This window comes from Monopterus albus, unplaced genomic scaffold (assembly GCF_001952655.1).
Source record: "Monopterus albus unplaced genomic scaffold, M_albus_1.0 scaffold115.1, whole genome shotgun sequence".
NCBI lineage: Eukaryota > Metazoa > Chordata > Actinopteri > Synbranchiformes > Synbranchidae > Monopterus > Monopterus albus.
Genome location: NW_018127995.1, coordinates 965,870 through 966,723, shown reverse-complemented (window position 1 = coordinate 966,723; position 854 = coordinate 965,870).

The window sequence follows — 854 nt, the reverse complement described above, 5'->3', positions numbered from 1 at the left end:
TCACTTAAATTTACTCTGTGCTAAACTAGTTTTAACAATTAAGAAACCAAAACAATAAGTTAAAGCCACAGATGGAACTTTTTGTTGAAGATTAATGAGATATGAGTCAATCAGCAGGATGAAAACTGGACTCACTGATGCTGTGTCTGAAGAGGCTAACGACTGGTTTCTACTGAAAAGTTAGTCTAAAACTATTTCTAATAAAGGTCTATTTAGGATATGAATGTGAAAACATCGTCAAAGAAGAGAAATCTACATTACCTTTGTGGGAGTAGCAGCCATCGTTGACCTTAATGCGGGTTTGACAGAAAAGCCTTAGAAAATATCCACTGGACTAGATTTCTAGGTCGAAGACGTTTCACCTCTCATCCAAGAGGCTTCTTCAGTTCTGACTGACTGGTGTTGAGCCGAGATATTTATCCCCCTCGGTGGTGTTTCAGTCCTTTGATGGCCAAAAACTTCCCCTAACGACTGAGTCATTCCAGCCCAGTATCGGTGAGAGTCGTTACCTGTCTTTGACTCCTCCCCCTGTCGACTGGCGCATATTGTCCTGGGCATGTTTGGGCAGAGATCTCAGGATTGTAGACTGAAGACAGGTTGTGAACAGGTGAGAAGACAGGCAGGTTCAGGGAATGAAGATCCAAACAAGGACAGGGGAGGAGCCGGAAATACGTTACCGCAGCTAAGGGGGGTCGAAATACCTGGAGCCGCACGAGCTTCGACATAAAGTGACTGAACAAAGCCGAACATTCAGAAACTAACCTGCAGCTTTACAACGGATCGTTCTCTGAGCTTTCAGGGCCCTGCTCTCAATGTTTTGACTCCATTATACGAGTTGCCCTTAATGTTGAAAA